This window comes from Danio rerio, chromosome 16 (assembly GCF_049306965.1).
Source record: "Danio rerio strain Tuebingen ecotype United States chromosome 16, GRCz12tu, whole genome shotgun sequence".
Taxonomy (NCBI): Eukaryota; Metazoa; Chordata; class Actinopteri; order Cypriniformes; family Danionidae; genus Danio; species Danio rerio.
The window spans coordinates 11,616,274-11,633,577 of NC_133191.1; the positions used below are offsets into that span (position 1 = coordinate 11,616,274).

Consider the following 17,304-nt stretch of genomic DNA (forward strand, 5'->3'; position numbering starts at 1 on the left):
GAAAGAAACCAGTCAGAGGTAGGGAGTAATAACAATGCTTAGTAATGTATGATAGTAATAATGACAGTAAAAAGAAAGAAAGGACAACAGTAATAATAAATGACAATGATAATAAATCACAAGTACTACACCAACTATTACTACAGAAAGTTACTTATATTACAACTACTACTGCTGCTACTACAGCCACAACCACGACTATTACTACTATAATGTCTACTAATACTAATACTACCACAACATTTACTACCACTACTGATACTACTACAGCATCTGCTAAAACTAATACAACAACATCTACTACTACTACTACTACCGCAATCGTTGCTTCTACAACATCTACATTGACGACATCTACTACTGGTACTACTACACCAACAACGACTACTACTACTACAACGACACCTTTACTACTTCTGCTACCACTATACCAACGACATCAACTTCTACAGGAACTACTACTTCAATAATCACAATTACAATCGATACTACTACAATGACTACTACAACTACTACTACTACTACTACTACAACACCAACAACAACTACTACTACTACTACTACTACTGCTACAACGACACCTTTACTACTTCTGCTACCACTATACCAACGACATCAACTTCTACAGGAACTACTACTTCAATAATCACAATTACAACCGATACTACTACAATGACTACTACAACTACTACTACTACTACAACACCAACATCAACTACTACTACTACTAATGCTACAACGACACCTTTACTACTTCTGCTACCACTATACCAACGACATCAACTACTACTTCAATAAATCACAATTACAGTCGATACCACTACCATGACTACTACTACTGCTACAACTACAACAACAACTACTGCACTACTTAATAATGATAATGGTATTAATACCTATAATGATGATAATGAAAAGATAACATAAAAAAGATAATGCCTGAAACTCACCATAAACCCAAAACAAGTAACTTTACTCAAAGTTCCAAGAAAATAATTAATGTAATTGCTTTAATAAAATCATAAGCCCTTTCTTTCCTACAATCCTTCCAAATTTGCTTCCATTGTAATAACTCATCTTAACCTTGACAGTTGCTTTTTATTTAATCAAAGTGAGACACTAATTATTATTTTTGTGTTAATCAACACAGCACAAATGCTTCTGATTGAGCTTAACCTGTGCTGAATCTCGAATGTGTTCTAAATCTGATTTCCGAGGATATCTAATCCAACAAATATTACATAAATCATGTGCTGAGAATAACTTAAGATATAGAGAATAACATTGCGCAGCTTCGCTCAAAATCAAAGTCATTCAAGAGCACAAACTACTTGTGTCACCTTTACCCCGGTTGTTTTTCATTCTTTCATCGTATGCTCTATAAATATCTGCCCATGAGTATAACCCGTGATGCTGCATATTCAAGATTGAGCTCTAAACCTGCTGACCTTACAGTGAGGAAAGACCATACGAGGGTCTGGTCCACAAACCCAGATTCAACCACAGCTCTTTGACTCCTTCACCGAGACTCTTTCCAGCCCCGAGATTTGCTCTCGGTTGAAATGATTTGGAAGATGCTGCGTATTTCTCGCCCTCTCTTTGGCTCTGCGTCTGTCTCTTTGCTGAGGTAGCTGTACCTCCTGTGACTTTGACAGAGTGTTCCCCCTTGTGTGTTGCCCCTCTATGCGTGTGTGTGCGCGTTCTATATCCGTACTGCAGCATGTGTATATGAGCCGCAGTATATATATTCATTAACGCAAAAGACACACAAGCTGTGTTTTGCATGTGGAAACGATGCTCTGGCCCTCATGGATGGTTCTGACCCTTTTGTCTTTGCGCGTTTCAGTGCGAGAGTCGGGGTAAACGTGATGAATGATGTGGGAATATGCTGAAGGAGCTATTATGTACCGGCGCTGCTGGAAAATGCTATATTATGCTCATGTGTGTTTTTGAAATGGCTACATGTGTGCGCAGCCTCCTGTTGAAAGGTTTGTCACACTTATCTGGTCTAGTCGGGTCTGTTTCTTTCCCGTTCTCCCTCACTCGCTCGTGCTCTCTGTCTGCTGGTCCTTCTCCTTACAGCGCTATACCATCTCTCTCTCTTTCTCTCCCCCTCTTTCCCCCCATTTATTGTAGCGGCTGTGTGACTGGAATACTGAGTAGCTAATCATTATTCCACCAGTGAGGCACAGTGCACAGGCTGAATGTCAATTCTCTCTCTCTTTCCTTTTCCCATTCCATCCTTCTCCCAATCCCTCCCTCCATTCCCACATCCCTCTTCCAATTCACTCCATCCTTCTTTTTCTTCTTCCCGTTTCAGTCCTCTCTCTCTGCTCTGCACCCTTCTACCTGTCTCTGTAAGAATAATACAGGAAATCTTATGGAAATAAGGGTTGTATTTAAAGATTTACCACCGGTTGCAGGTAGAGAACACAAGGATTTGAGACGGTGTCATTCATCCTAGCGCTAGATTTGCGCCTCGTGTCTTATTGGAGAGTCTGTGTTGGGTTGCATCAAAAGGGGATTCAGCGCTGATGAGGCTGCGGAGGAGAGCAGAGGTGGAGAGACAGCTGTTGAATGCATATTTAGCCAGTTCAGGGAGAGAGGGAGAGGGAGAGAGGGATGATTCTCGTGTGAGTAGACAAACAGGGCTGCAGTGAGGGGGACTCCTGCTTAACAACAGGTGCACATGACAACCCTTAAAGAGACACCGCATGACAAAGATGATTAGCTGGTAATTAGAGGTGAATAGTTTGAGTCTGTGCTTTTATCAACTTGCTGGTGGAATAGAAATGTCAATGAAGCAGTTTCAGTTATATTTTTTACCTGTTTGCATCAAATAAGTTTTTAGTTTTTTTTTTTTAATGGAGAAATAAAAAAATAATATCATCAATATTCAAATTTATGTAAATTGTAATTATACATAATACAAATATTACATTAAAATAGTATGAATAGTTTAAATAGTGAATGGATTTAAAATGTTTTTATAAATTTTTGTAAAATCAAATAAAGCTGTATGAAAATAAAATTAGTATTTAAAATATTATAATTATACAGATTTATTAAAACTACATGAATAGTATAAACAAATGTACAAGTGTATGTATAGACACACATATCTGTATGTATGTAGAAAAGATTAACGCTTAAAGATGAAAATGGATTTAGTTTTATTTTTAGATAATTATTTAAATTATTAATTAGACTATTAATGATTGATTATCCTATTAACCCTATTGTACACGCAGAAAGACCTATTAAAATAATTTTAGAACATTCATTCATTTTCTTTTCGGCTTAGTCACTTTATTATTCTGGGGTCGCCACCTTAATGAACTGCCAACTAAAGCTGCGGTCGCACTGGGCTTTTCCTCCCATAGACTTCCATTCATACGCACGCGAATGCGTCAGTGTTATGTTTATATATATATATATATATGTTTATATATATATATTTATATATATATATATATATATATATATATATATATATATATATATATATATATATATATATATATATATATATAAACATTAAAGTTAAAAAGATATAATTTTTTATTTCATATATTAAGGTTTTAGTTATGATACTTCCAAAATAATTCAGCAGAAATCTGCAGACTTTTACCAAAATTCTCAGCAGAAATAGCAAAAAACTTCCGCAGATTCCGTCTGGCCCTAACTATTACTCATAGGAAATGAATATTGAATAATTTTATGGAGGTAAAGGGTAAAGAACAAGATCGAGCAGTTAGGCTCATTCCTGCTGACAGCTAGCTTGAAAAGTCACATTAGCTATGTTTCCATTCAAAGATGCTAATTAAACTTGCAAAAAGCCACAGATCTGCACAGATTATCTTTAACCGTGATGAAACAAACCTGATTAAACTAACTGAGTTCTTCAGGCTTGTTTGAACCCAACAGGTAAGTGTGTTAAAGCAAGAATGGAACTACAGTCTGCAAAAATAAGGGTAAATTTTTTTCATCCTAAAACAAAAATGCCACATAGAGGGTTAAACAAAACAGATATATAAAACAGATATATTAATTAAAACAATGTTTTAGTCACAGAACATATTCAGAAATTGAAAGATAATACAAATAAATTCAAGCAAAATATTGTAAAAACTACAAAATTTCTACTAAATTACTTTTTCTGGTCCCACTTTATATTAAGTGTCCTTAACTACTATGTACTTACATCAAAAAATAAATAAAATGTACTTACTGTGTTTCTAATGTATTTGAGAACACTTGTGGTGCTCTTGGGTTGGGATAGGGGTTGGGTTATGGACAGGTTTGGTGGTATGGGTAGGTTTAAGGATGCGTTAAGGTGTAAGGGATGGTCAACAGTATATTTACAAATGTACTTAAAGAGGTTAATTACAGATGTAAATACATACAGGTATTTAATCGGGCATAAGTATAAAGTGAATACATGTATTTACACAATAAGTACATTGTAACAAACTATTAAATCCTGTGTAAGTACATATTAGTTAAGGCCACTTAATATAAATTAGGACCCCCTTTTTTTTTTGCTTCTCTTGATTTTTCCTCTTTTTTTTTAAATTTAATATTTTTCTCTAACATATAAATTTAGGTGTACTAGTTTTTGGACCGTTATCGTGAGTGATTTTCTTAGATAAGCTCCAGATTTAGCTTCAGTACTGACTAATCTAATGTACATGCACAAATTTAATATTGTATAGCTTCCTATTAAAATATGAGCTTAAAAGAGAGATTTGTGAGGGATGTACTCATATATGCTGAGCACTGTATGTAAAATTTTAATAATATTATTATATATTTTTATATTTTAAATTATATTATTACATTTTAAATTATATTTAGATTTTTCCTATAATATTTAATATATAGTATACACGTTTTGTAAGATAATCTTCTGGGTAAAAAGACACACATTTGGCATTGTGAACAGTATAACCTGTTGGGCATCTCTGTGCTAGTCAGCCTGCGCTGTAGTTTCAATACTCTCCGTGTCTGAGCTGCCATTGTGACGTCTGCTACCTGGTGTTCACCGCTGCGTCAAGACACGTCAAGTGTTTTAACATTTGTGACGGTGTTCTACACTTCTTTGAATACTTAGAAGACAGTGATCTCACTGATGCTGCCTGAGATTTGTCTTTGAAGGAGGAGGAGAGAGAGGGGAGAAAAGGGGTGTAGGAAGGAGCAGCTAGAGAAGCAATGAGAGCTGATTGGATTGGAGGGAGAGCAGAGGAGGTATGGGGATACAATGAGCTGAGAGAGAGAGAGAGAGAGAGAGAGCAGATGAGAAAGGGAGGGGGTTTGGAGTCAGAGTGAATGCAGCTTGCACTGCTGTGCTTTGGAATTACAGCTATGAACATTGTCAGGGACTTGAAAAAGAAAGGAAAGCAAAGGAGAAAAGGACAGAGGAAGCAAGAGAAAGATTGCAGAGCTTCTTGATGCGCGACGCAGAAGAAGACTGAAGGTAAAGAGGAGGCGCACCGGAGGAGCTTCACACCAATCCTCTCATCTTCAGTTCCTCAGCAGATCGGCCTGTTGTCCCTCATCACTGGGGTCGTCATTGGAACTGCGTCTCACCGTGAGTATCTCTCTCTCTCTGTGTGTATTTGTCTGTAAAATCACTGCTTCTTTCATTATAACCATTTCATTCAGAGCTCACAAGTAGGGTGATTTGCTTCTGAAACACTGAGTGAAGAGTATGTCATGCCGCTGCCTGCCTATGTGTGTGTGTGTGTGTGTGTTGCCGGCGTGTGATTGGTATTCTGTAGACAGTGTGCGGTGCTCCAAACAGGCTCTGCTCAGAATGGCTCCACAGAGCAGGGATTGTGTTAACCTGAGGAGGAGCACTCTCACACAGGGGTGAGTTCTCAACAGCCTCTCACGCTCCTTCTTCTTCTGCGCTCTTTCTCCACATCTCTCTCGGCTCCTCTCCTTTTGCTTCATCTCCCTGTCAGAGATGTCCTCTGGCATCACTCTTGATGAATTTCTCATTTGCCGTTGCGTTCAATCTCAGCGCACCGTTCACATTTGCTCCCCTCTTCCCTGATCTCCCCTGCTTTTTATTCTTCCTCCATCCTCTAGTCTGAGTCAGAGAGAGAGAGAGAGAGAGAGAGAGAGAGAGAGAGAGAGAGAGAGAGAGAGAGAGAGAGAGAGAGAGAGAGAGAGCTGGCTGTCTTCTTCTGTTGGCACATTTTGAGGAAATGTTTGGTAGTTTTGATCGTCCCTCTTGTCTATTTCTATTCAAATTATGATTTTCTTGATTTGAGTTTTGTCTGGATTCTCAAGAAATGTATTAAATAAACTACAAATACATTGGGTGTGTGGAATTGTATGTTTCAAATATTTTGGTCACAAGTCTCGCTATTAACAAATTATACTTTTTTTTTTGCTCAATAAAAGACTAATTTGCTGCTTATTAATAGTTATTAATTGGCAGGTAAACTGAAAAAAAAAGATGTCTGCAAAATTGTTGCAAACAATTTTTATGTGTTGAATTTAAACAAACAAATTATAAGTCATGTTCAACTTAGTTTGTTTAAATTCAGCCCAAATAAATTGTTTACATCTACTTAACTTAATCTTTAATAATCTTGAAATATATATATATATTTTTAAGTTTAATAAGCCATTAGTAAATAGTTCTTAAACTACATTGTTACCAAATCATTTCTCTTTTGTTAGATTGTAAGATAGGCCCCGTTTACACTGTCAGGTCTTAATGCCCAATTCCGATTTGTTGCCTATTCCTGATTTTTTTGCTGGTCCGTTTACACGTTTAATTGTGACCCATATACGATTCATGTGTTTACACTTGCCATTTAATTTACAACTTTGTGTATGCGTAAAGGCGGGTTCTAGCATCTGCGCCCCACTAGCCACGATGTAAGAAATGGTTTTGCTTTTAGCTCTGCGAAATATGCGAAGTTCGCCCAACTTTAAAATGATCTTGAGGTGGAGGGAAAATGGCCAACATTGCAGCTTGTGCCTATGGTTTATATATGGTGTGCTTCACCATTCAGAGGGATATGTGGGTACGAGAGAGATCTCAGATCTGGTGGCAGCAAATTGTGGCATCTAATAATAATTAATAATAATTCCCTACATTTATATAGCTCTTTTCTAGACACTTAAAGCACTTTACACATTGGGAGGAATCTCCTCATCCACCACCAGTGTGCAGCATCCATCTGGATGATACGATGGCAGCCATATTTCATCAGACTGCACACTACACACCAGCTGATTGGTGGAGAAGAGACAGAGTGAAGAAGCCAGTTTTGATATGGGGAGGGTTAGGAAGCCATGATTAACAGAGGCCAGTGGGCAAATTTGGCCAGGATGTCGGGGTAAACTTCTACTCTATTTTAAAGGACATCCTAGGATTTTTAACGACCAGAGAGTCGGGACCTAACGTCTCATCTGAAAGACAGCGCTCACTGAGCAGTACATTAAAAAAACTGAGACATTAGGACCCACGCAGTGCCCTGCTGGTCTCACTAACACCACTTCCGGCAGCAACCTAGCATTCCCATGTGGTCTCCCATCAGGGTACTGACTGGGCGCAGCCTTGCTTAGCTTCAGTTGGTAAGAGTTGCAGAGAGCTAGCTGCCGACTGACCACGTTCCTCCTCCATGTTTCCTCTGTTGCTGTTTACCACGTCGGCGTCTCCACACACGCTCTTCCTTCTATGCCATTAAATGCCATAAGAGAAGTACCACAAAGTCACAAGTTTAATGATTTACAAAATGCAATGCCTCAATAAATCCGATCTGCCTGTTTACATGATAGTTGCATTGTCACATATTCGATTTATTTCCACATATGAAGGAGTCCTAAAACCGATCTCTGAATATCCGAATGCATGTGTTTTTTTTCATGTTTACACACGGTCATAAAACAGATGCAATGTGTTTTGCAACATTTCGTGAAGATTTACCCTTGAGAAGTTCGATAATCCTCTCCTTTGTTTCAGCTGACATCTCTTGTGTTGGAGCCATGAGTTATGTCAATCAGAGGTGAATTTCCCAAACAACGAAGTAACTCGTGGCTGGACTATATTAGTACGATGCACGGATTGGGAAAAGAACGATGTAGTGACGAGTGTTTCTCAAAACCGTAGTTTCTATGTTGCAGATCCGTCGCTTGAAGCACATTAGTTATAATGTAAAATGCCCATAATAGCGCTCTAAGAGTGGTGGATTAACAACTACTCTACTTTAGAGAAAAACCCAATAATGTTTGTACAAACTATATTGTTTAACACGCACACACATTTTTAAAGAAATCCAATATTAGTTTTGGTAAAAACATGCACTTATTTTCCATATTAATTTAAATAAATGTAAATGAGACATACAGGATCTTTGTTTCCTTTACAAATATTATTGAGAATATTCCAAATTCTATTCTAAAACATAACATTACTTAGCTTACACGTATTTTAATTTCATATATAAATCGTTAATGATAGTAATTTACAGTAGGCTGTTTATTAGGAAATGTAGAAAAATCCTACTTATTATTATTACTAATATTGGCGATGCAGTGGCGCAGTATATAGTGCTGTCGCCTCACCGCAAGTAAGTCGCTGGTTTGCTGGTTCGAGCCTTGGCTGGGTCAGTTGGTGTTTCTTGGTGGAGTTTGCATTATCTCTCTCCGAACGCGTGGGTTTCCTACGGCTGCTCTGGTTACCCCACAGTCCAAAGACATGCAGTACAGGCGAATTGGGTAAGCTAAATTGTCCGTAGTGTATGATTGTGATTGAGTGTGTGTGGATGTTTGCCAGAGATGGGTTGCGGCTGAAAGGGCATCCGCTGTGTAAAACATGCTGGATAAGTTGGCAGTTCATTCCGCTGTGGCGACCCTGGATTGATAAAGGGACTAAGCCGACAAGAAAATGAATGAATGAATAAATACTAATATTTTTATTATTATTATTGTTATTATTATTTTATTTCATTTATTGTAAATGTACTTTTGCACTTATTTATGTATCTACTTTTACAATTGACACATTCAAACCACTGTAGACAGGTTCTAACCAACTATAGAATAACTATACAAAAGCACGCACATCCCTCTTAACTGGGTGCTCAGCCAAAAAACGCAAAAGGTGAAGGTGAAGAGACGTGTGGCTCGAAACGTTACACGCTTTGTATCAGCTTTTTAATTTAAGAAATTGGTATCTTTGGAGCTTTGGTGGTGCTGCCATGTCATATACAGTACAGATACATTTCTTACTATAAATTAAAAGCATTAACGTATGCTATATATTTTTGTTTACACAAGCTTTGGAAATGTAATGTAAATTCCGCTGTTAAATAATAGGTCTTAATAGGTTAAATAATAGCTTTCGTCATGAGCCACGGCTGTACTCAAAATGGCATAAAAGTTTTCAAAGTGCACTGCGAAGGGAGGGCAATTGTCAATATGAAGATCAATAAAACTGAACCGTAAAAATACTCTGAAAGCAAATTACAGAGAGATGACTTCAATTATAAAAATATATATATTCCAAGTTTAAATGTTGGAAGATTTGAAAGGAATAGGACATATAACAGAGTCAGGAACTATGCTTCTACATTCTGCAAATGTAAAATTTTGAGAAGCAGTTTGCGAATATTCATGGGAAAGATGGATTTGGGAGACGCAAAATCAACAAACTATGTTTGTAACGACGAAACTTGCAAGTGTGCAAGCACTCTTTTTTAACTGTGGACTAATTAGCAGTTGTAATTAGATATAGTTGTTTGATTTAAAACTGTAAAGTACATGCTTATTCCATGTTTTCCTCAGATGTGTGTGATTCCATACTTTTTGTTATGGGTTGTACTAATACAAAGGACTCAACATCTGTTATTACATTACTCTGACGGTTGGGTTTAGGATTGGGGTAGGGGTAGACGTTAAAAAAAAATACAATTAATGAGAAATGTAATAAATAATCTAAATAATTCTTGTGGTTAATCAGCTACACTAATAGAGAAGACTCCAGATCCAGATCTGCTTTTATAGGACTGTGATGGTTGGGGTAGACATTAATAAAATACAATTAATGGGAAATTAAATGAATAATTATTATTAATAAATAATTCTCGTTTACTTCCAGCCTCAGCCGAATGTGATCTATAGCTGATTAACCATGTGGACGGATGATAACAGCCTATTGATAGAGTCTGATCCTACTGAGTAGCCCATGTCTATCAGCTGATAACCACTGATAACGCCCATTCAATCGAGTGATAACATTCAATTCGGCTGTTTAAAACAATATAAATTCTTATTTGTATTTAATTTATTATTACATTTTACCTTTTTTATTTTATAAGCATAAACATGATTTATTTAAATCTAATTAATTCTTAAAACTATAAAAAAAATCTCCTCAATTTATTTAAAATCTTTTTATTTTATTATAATTTTTAGTCTTAAACATGGAACCCCTGTGGGGATATAAAAATAATATGAATTTCTTAATGAACTAATCATGTTTAAAGATGTCCCTAAAACAAGACAAAAACTCATTTAGAAGAAGCTGATTAGTGCAGTGGTTTCAATACTTGACATTCAGGGTGAAGCCACAGATCTTTCCTGTTGCACACATTGGCACTGTTGCTGTTTGCCTGTGTGTGTGTGTTTGTGTCTGTTATATCTCTGTGGTGGACACTGTTGCTCACTGTTAACAGCCAGATCCAGCTCACTCACCAACTCACATGTAGTCTTTTTCACATGTTCTGCACTTGTGTAAGTGTGTGTGTGTGTGTGTGAAGTGTACATGGCAGCTCATGTCGGTGCCTCAAATGGATTTCTCACATTACATCGATCCAGATTTTAACCCTTTTTGTCTCTGTTTCTTCCCACCTGACAAACACACTAACACGTGCGCACATACACACACAAGCAGCTATCTTTATGGGGACTTCTTATAGAGCTTACCCCTAAACCCAATGCTCGCAGGCAGCATTTTTACATTTTCGAAATACTTAGTCCTGTGTAATTTAATTCCTCATGGGGACCAAAAAAGGAAACAAAATGTCCCCAAAAGGTTAAATTGATATTGCCATACTTGAAGGGACATTTGGTCCCCGTAATGTAAGGAATGCACTGTATACACACACACAGAACAGATCTCACCTGCTTACTCTCTCATAAGTGACAGTGTGCTAACATGCTAAATGCTCCCATGGGGTTGTGTGTGTGTGGTGATAGCTGTGTATCGATCAGTAGCATTTTCTACAGCTTTAAAAGGTCATGGTTCAAGCCTGTTCATATTTTAGTGTCCATCTCGCCCTGCATCTCACCCCCTTCTATCCTTATTAACTATCTTACAGGGCTTATGAGAAGTGGGCTGTGTAAATGTGTAAAGAATGAACCGTCTGTGTTAGTATAAGGATGGCTGGTCTGAGAAAGGGTTGGAAATAGAGCAGAGGCAGAGTAGTTTGCTTCTGAGAGCGACAAGTGTGATAAGCAGGATTGACAGTAATGTCAGGACTGGAGCCCCTCACAGAGATTTCCATCCTCTCTGTGTCTATTTGCTTTCTCTTTTATCAATTTTTTAATTGACAAGTTCTTTATTTGCTTCATTATTTTGCCATTAAAAAGAAGCTGAATAAAAAAATAGGGGGCGTTTAATAGTAACGTAAACACACTGCCTTTAAATAAACGATTGAGTTCTTCTAAATCCAAATTTCTCACCATGCTCGCACATGTTTGCCAGGACATTGCTAATTGTAACGGAGGCCAGCTAGTCGGAGCTGTATGAGTAAAGCTCTCTTTCTTGGCCTCGAGAAGGCGCATTTGTGACAGACACTGGAGACTGTGGTCTTCACTGTCCTTATTATCCAGCTCGGAGCATTGTGAACAGACCCAGAAGGGTTACATTGGTGCTGTGACCCGGATAGGAGTGAGGTTAAGGGGAGTGAGTCTATTTCAGGCCAGCTAGTAGGAGCTGTGTGAGTAAATCTCACTTCACTGCTTTTACGAGGCGCATTAGTGACTGATGCAGGAGACTGTGGTCTTTACTGTCGCCCAAATCCCACTCAGAGGATTGTGAGCAGACCCTATGGGGTTGCGCTGGTGCTGTGATCCGGATAGGAGTGAGGTTTAGGGCAGTGTGTGTAACGGAGGGCAGCTGGTATAGGAGCTGTTTGAGTAAAGCTTTCTTTGCTGGCCTCCAGAGGTGCACTAATGATCGGTTCTAGAAACTGCATCAATATTAGTGTACCCACCTGAAAATGCCCCGAATGAAAGTCAAATTGCACTTTGAGCAGGTAACCGAAGGAGATAAACTGATTTTTTAGGTGTTACCATGTTACTGCTCTGTTGCAAATGTTTTTTAGGTAGTTGCTAGTTTCCTGGGTCTGTTGTTGTTTCTTTAAAGAGCCCCTATTATGGGTTTTTGAAAATGTCCTTTCATGCAGTGTGCAAAACAGCTCTAAGTGAATGAGAACATCCAGCCGATGTTTAAATCTAAAAAGTGCACATTGTATATAAATATAGATTTTTTTTTTAAAAGGATTTGGCTCAGAGTCGTTTAAATGATTCGTTGTTCTCTGGATCTTTTGACTTTTCGTATTGATGTCAACACAAAAACAATTCCAAACATGAAGTGTCGGATCTGGTAAAACGTGAATGTGTCTTTCCCTTCTAATGATAGCAGAGTGCAAGTGTGCATGGGACTGATCATGACTGAAGATGAGTGAACTATTGGATAATAGGAACCATTTTCTATTATTTTTGTCTCTTTTTTTAATCAAACAATTATTTGTATTGGTCAAGTAAGTATATTAACTGAACTTCTAATGTTGTGGGTGAGTGCTGTGCATACTAATTAGCATTTTTGCAGAAGTAGATAGATAAAATTAAATTCAGCTCTGCAGAAACTTCCTGTCTGAAGAGAGGTGTTAAAACTGAACACAGAACACAGAAAGATGTATACTTTGTTGTTGGGCAGAGAATTCGTAGAAAAAGAGGAAGTATGTCGAAGGTGCGGCCAATGGAGGACTGAACAATGACTGATAAGTGACGTTACACCAAAACTCCACCTGTTAAGATCGGTTGTGTATATATGCTGAAGTCAGGAAATGTATGTTAGTTGCGAACCTCTTGAATGTAATTCTTGTATTGCATTGGGGTAATGTAACCCAGAGCTCTTTCATCGAATTATTCATTTGTATCTAATAAATTGTTACGATTTTTGACATTGAAGAAAAACCTCTCCAGACCTTTTCTTATTGAACACGCATGGAATAGAGATAGATATTCCAACAGAACATTAATGAGTGAACGTTCTGGTGATTAATGCAGTAATCTACCTTGCAACGGGAGATTTGTCAGCCATTTGTTAAAGGATAGATCAGAAAAAACTATTGATGTATGGGACTTTGTCAGAGCTTGGCAGGAACTTTATCAGTGCACAGTTTACGGATCAGTTTCTTCCTCCATTTCATGAGTGTAAGTAAGTGTGATTAAAAAGGTTGCCTCCTTGTTTTCTGTAGCTTGCAAAATGTGTATTTAATGGTGTTTTGTTACTTGTAATTGCTCTACATGGCTTGTACCGATCTGGTTAACTCTTTGGGTTCTATTTTGATCCATGCGTAAAGTGCAAAGCGCAGGGCGCAAACGCATTAGGGGCGTGTCAGATTCCACTTTTACTATTTTAGGGACGGAAAAATCCACTTTGCGCAGTGGCGCATGGTCTAAAAGGGTTAAGCTTATTTTCTTAATGAGTTATAGGTGTGTTTTGAGAATAAAACAATCAGAGTCTCATCTCTCATTTTCTTTAAGAGTCAGTTGCGTTTCGCTATAGCCCATTTGCTACTTACATGACGACTATGTGAGTGGAAAAATTGAACACTTCACTAGCAAGAAAACAGTTAAACAGAGAAAATAGTTTAGTTTATTTCATGGCAAAATGTTTTGCTCAGTTTTAGGTATATTTCGACGTGCTGCTAAGATGTTTGCAACATGTTAACAGATGTTAAGATATTATGTTGTGATTGCTAGATTCTAAAAATGCTATTTGTTATAACCCAAAATTGGGTTAAATATTGACAAACACAGCTGTTGGGTTAAAATTGTCATTTAAATGCAACTGGAAAAATGAACCCAATGTTGGGTTTGTCCATACTTTACCAAATCGTCACCTTAGAATCATAAGGGTCTATCTGACAGTTTTGTTAAAACTGAGTTATTGGTATATTCTTATTAGTTGACAACTTATTCACATTATGGGATGTTTTTTATAAGTTTACATTTTAAGAATTTATATAAAAAAACAAATGTTACACACATACTGTTTGCTACGGAATGCAAAAATTTTGAAGCTCAATGTCTCAAAATCATTCAGAACGCAGATAGAACCTTATAATTCCAAGGTGATGAAATGTTGGGTTACAACAATACAGCATTTTATTACTAGTGGATGTTTCTGGTAAAAAAAACATATAAAGCTCATGACATAAAGCTGTTGTCACATTAGAAGAACTGCCATTTGTGAAATACACTTATTTTGACTGCAATTGAACCATTGGTAATTTTGATTGAGGCTGATAGACTTGCTTTGCTAACTCCATTTATAAGTACATTTTTAATATAGAAAGTATTAGCATATTGCTATGTAATAGATAAGATGTTCTGGGTTGTTGCTATATGATGATTTCTCCCTAACCAAAAAAAAAAAAAAAAAAAAAACACCATAAAGTTGTCATCACAAGTCCAGTCAAGATTTTAAAGAGGTGCTAGCTTATGGTATGTGGTTTGTAATGGTTGCTTCTGGGTACAGTCAACATCAACAATGGTTGATCTGATTATATTAACCCTTATTTGGCAAATTTTCAAAGGTATTCTAAATAAGAAATCAAACAAACAAGAATTTTACTTGTCAAAAGATTTTACTAAGATAATTTGAATAGGTTTAGGGCGGTTGCTAGAGCATTTCAAGAGGTTGTTTCCTGACTTGCTCAAATGAACTCATAAAATTACAGTCAAAAAACACTTATCAAATGTTCAAGAGTCTAAAATCTAGTCAAAATCAAAATCTACTCAGTTCAATAGGAATCCAAAAATACTGAAATTCCATTCCATAAGATTTCCCCACCTGTTGTATAATGGTTCAGAATGCTGCTTGCCTTAAAAGCGACTGTGTGAGCTGCTTCATACATTACTATTAGTAAAAGAAAATGGATGTTTTTGCTCATTAAACAAGATTGCACCTTAAATTTTTATGATATTTTTATTTTGGCCACTTTTAAAGCGCATCTATTTTAAAAAGAGTATTATTCAATTATGAGGAATATGTACAACACACTAGGTAGGATTTTAAAATAACAAGCCCTTATTAATAAATGAAAAAAAAGAGTGTGCTCGATTTTTTAAAACATAAAACTCTAGAGGCGAAGCAGTGGTGCAGTAGTTAGTGCTGTCGCCTCACAGCAAAAAGGTCGCTGGTTCGAACCTCGGCTCAGTTGACGTTTCTGTGTGGAGTTTGCATGTTCTTCCTTGGTTTCGCATGGGTTTCCTCCGGGTGCTCTGGTTTCCCCGACAGTCCAAAGACATGCGGTACAGGTGAATTGGGCAGGCTAAATTGTCCGTAGTGAATGTGTGTGTACATGTGAATGTTTCCCAGAGATGGATTGCGGCTGGAAGGGCATCCGCTGCGTAAAAACGTGCTGGATAAGTTGACGATTCATTCCTCTGTGGCGACCCCGGATTAATAAAGGGACTAAGCTGACAAGAAAATGAATGAATGAATAAAACTCTAGAAAAATGTGCCTTGCCAGTGCTCAGGTAAAGTGGCTTGACTCAGACAGAGGTAAATGTTAATATATTTCATTGCTTTGAGAGACGGCTATATAAAAAGTATTTTGCAGTAAAAAGTTATGAAAGCACAATATGTGAGTCATAAGTCCTAATGTTTAGGAAAAGAGCATATTTTCTTATTTCCATGCTCCTGGCTTCCAAGGGCTAAAGCTGTAATTGGTTTCTGAGGGTGTGCTTCTCAAGAATGACTTTTGCTGCAAGAGCTGCATAACCTCCCCCAGAAGTTATTCTCTTATTCTGCCTTCACCATTCTCCCAGTGTCCCCCTGTCTCTCCCTCTTTGTCTCTACACCTCTTTCATGACCTCTCCTGTCCTCTTTTTCTCTCTTCTAACTGAGCATATCCTTTTAATGCAGTTCTTTTTAATGTCTCACTCTCACTCTGCCATCATCCCTGTCACTTCTTCTCCAATATCTCATCACTCTTTTTTTTCCCCTTCACCCCCCTTCTCCTCCTCCCCTTCATATCAGTCCGGCTGATGAGAGAGACCCCTTCATAATCAAAGCATGACATGGAGAATTGTAAGGAAATAAGAATCTAGATAGAACGGCTCCTCACTGGGATCCACCTTTAATTACCTGCTGCTTTCATATTTATAGAGCGGTCTGTCTCACAGGAGAGTTTGACGCTCTGATGAGGCTGTTATATGACATGACCACCTACAATTACAGTCAGGAAACCCATGACCAAGTCTGCACAGATTGACTTCAAACCCCTCAACCCTCTCTTGCATGTTTATAAAAGTGTGGTCTAATTTGAGTGTGCTCCTGCTCTGCTTTGAGCAAATTGTAATAAATTAGGTTAAGCGAAATCCCATTTGCAACTCATTTTGTTCCTAACATGATATATTTTTGAATGAAACATTAAATTCAATGAGGGAATAAGGTACAGGACAAGAAATAATTGCATCCAATTAAGTGGATCAGGAGAAGTGAGTAAAGGTGTGTTCACACTAAAGGTGTTTTCTCTTGGTTTTTCTGTTATTTGCTTAGTGTTCACTCAGCAGTAAGAATTTAAATTTAAAATCTGTTGCCATTTAACTGAAATATGAATGCAACAGGGGGCGACGCAGTGGTGCAGTAGGTAGTGCTGTCACCTCACAGCAAGAAGGTCGCTGGTTTGAGCCTCAGCTGGGTCAGTTGGTGTTTCTGAGTGGAGTTTGCATGTTCTCCCTGCGTTTGCGTGAGTTTCTTCCGGGTGCTCCGGTTTCCCCCACAATCCAAAGACATGTGGTACAGGTGAATTGGGTAAGCTAAATTGTCCGTAGTGTATGGATGTTTCCCAGAGATGGCTGGAAGCTGGAGGGGCATCCGCTCGTTAAAACATATGGCGGATAAGTTGGGGGTTTATTCCGCTTGTTTATTAAAGCCCAGATTATTAAAGGGACTAAGCCAAAAAGAAAATGAATGAATGAATGAATGAGTGCAACAGACCTTAAGTCCCCATGAACCGGGAGCTATAAACATTATTTTTT

General features: G+C 37.6%; 1 protein-coding gene across 5 annotated transcripts in view; it reads left to right on the top strand.

The window, feature by feature from the left end:
* The first annotated feature begins 5,352 nt into the window (after positions 1-5,352).
* Positions 5,353-17,304, top strand: part of grik5 (glutamate receptor, ionotropic, kainate 5) — a 220,668-nt gene continuing 208,716 nt past the window's right edge. For 3 of the 5 annotated variants that reach the window (XM_009292105.5, XM_009292107.5, XM_068214037.2), the window contains exon 1: positions 5,353-5,590. The gene's annotated coding sequence lies outside the window, so the exon portion shown is untranslated. Of the gene's footprint in view, positions 5,591-5,780; positions 5,872-17,304 lie in introns of all 5 variants that reach the window. The other 2 variants (XM_073925382.1, XM_073925383.1) reach the window with 1 other exon arrangement.